The sequence below is a fragment of the Poecilia latipinna genome, unplaced genomic scaffold (assembly GCF_001443285.1).
Source record: "Poecilia latipinna isolate Pla-1442-1.1 unplaced genomic scaffold, P_latipinna-1.0 Scaffold3180, whole genome shotgun sequence".
NCBI lineage: Eukaryota > Metazoa > Chordata > Actinopteri > Cyprinodontiformes > Poeciliidae > Poecilia > Poecilia latipinna.
Genome location: NW_015115796.1, coordinates 48,496 through 50,268, shown reverse-complemented (window position 1 = coordinate 50,268; position 1,773 = coordinate 48,496).

The following is a 1,773-nucleotide window of genomic DNA, read 5'->3' as shown; positions in this document are numbered from 1 at the left end:
CAGCCAAAGTAGCAAAAAGGTCTTCAGCATTTGGAAGTGGATAACGTTCCTCTTCAATGCACTGATTTATGCAGTCACCACAGATCCTAATTGTTTTGTCAGCTTTCGGTACTGTAACAATAGGAGAAGCCCACTCACTTTTCTCCACTCTTGAAATCACCTTCACCTTTTTCAATCTGTCCAACTCTTTTTCTACAGCTTCCTTTAGTGCATAAGGAACTGGGCGAGCTTTACAGAAAACTGGTGAGGTGTTTGATTTAATGCGGATTCTGGCCTTAAATCCCTTGATGCAGCCTTGATCATCTGAAAACACTGCCTGATGGCGTTGGATCACTTCCTGTACTCCGGGTTTTGCATCTGTTTTTACTAGAACCTTGTGTACTGTGAAGATCTGTTTCCAGTTCAGCTGTAGTTTCTTTAACCAGTTTCGTCCAATCAGGGATGGTCTGTTTCCCTGAACAACGATCAGTGGTAAGGTAGTCTTTTGTGCTTCATATTGTACTGGTACAACAATATATCCACGAACCCCGATGTTTTGGCCTGAGTACGACTTGAGCTTTAACCCAACTGCTGGTCTTATAGGGAACTGGTTGAGATGTGAATAGTAGTACTTGTCACTTATCACTGACACTGCTGATCCTGTATCCAGCAACATGGTGGTGTTTTTGTCTCCAAGTGAAACATCAACTGTGTAACCTTTCTCACTAGAAGCGATAGAGTACACTGAATAAACTCCAAAAAGTTCGGCTTCATCATTCCTTTTTGATGCAACGTTGTCAGTTTCCACATACTGAGTTTGAGTTTTTTGTCTGCTTTTTTTATCCCTGCAAGCACGAGCAATGTGTCCTACTTTTGCGCAAACATGACACCGTTCATTTTTAAATCTGCAGTCCCTTGCCAAATGTTTTCCACCACATTGATAGCATGGTTGCTTTGTTGCCGTGTCTTTTTTTAGATCCTGTCCAGCTCTTTATTTTAGTGTTTTCCTATTTTGTGTTCTCTCCCTTCCATCCTCTGTTAGAAAAATTTGGAGCATTCGTCAGGGCATTTACTTGGTGAGGGTCATGGTGTCCAGAGAACTCCATGGTATTTTTGGAAGCAAGTTCCATGTTCACGGCGATCTCACACGCACGAGAAAAAGTTAGATCTTTTTCTGACAGTAGCTTGCGCTGCACAGCATCCAAACGCAGCCCACTAACAAAACGATCTCTCAGCGCCTCATCCAAATATTGCCCAAAATTACATGTAGCTGACAACTGCCTCAGGGCAACAACGTAGTCTGAAACTGACTCCCCCTCCTTCTGGTTACGTTTTTGGAATCGAAAACGCTCAGCTATCACCACTGGTGTCGGCTTATAGTGTGCTTGTAACACTTCAGTCAGCGCTGCATACGCCATTGTGCTCGGTACTTTCGGAGACACAAGATTCTTTAGCAGCCTGTACGTATCTGCTTCGATCACCGAGAGAAACGTGCAAACTGTCTTCTCATCCGGAACATCATTAGCCAACATCCATTGCTCCAAACGCTCCAAATATGACTCAAAATCTTCTTTTGACTTATCATATGCATCCACACGACCCACGTGCATAGCCATATTAGCTTCTCGATGCTAAATCCCGTAGCGATGAAAAAAAAAAATATATATATATACACGGTTGTTTCTCTTACTTCCGTACAAAGTCCTTCGACAGGCTCATGTGTTTTTCACGCTGTGGAAATCTTTTAAAATCCTCGTCGCCAGTTGTGATATTCTCGGTTGGAAAGGAATCAGA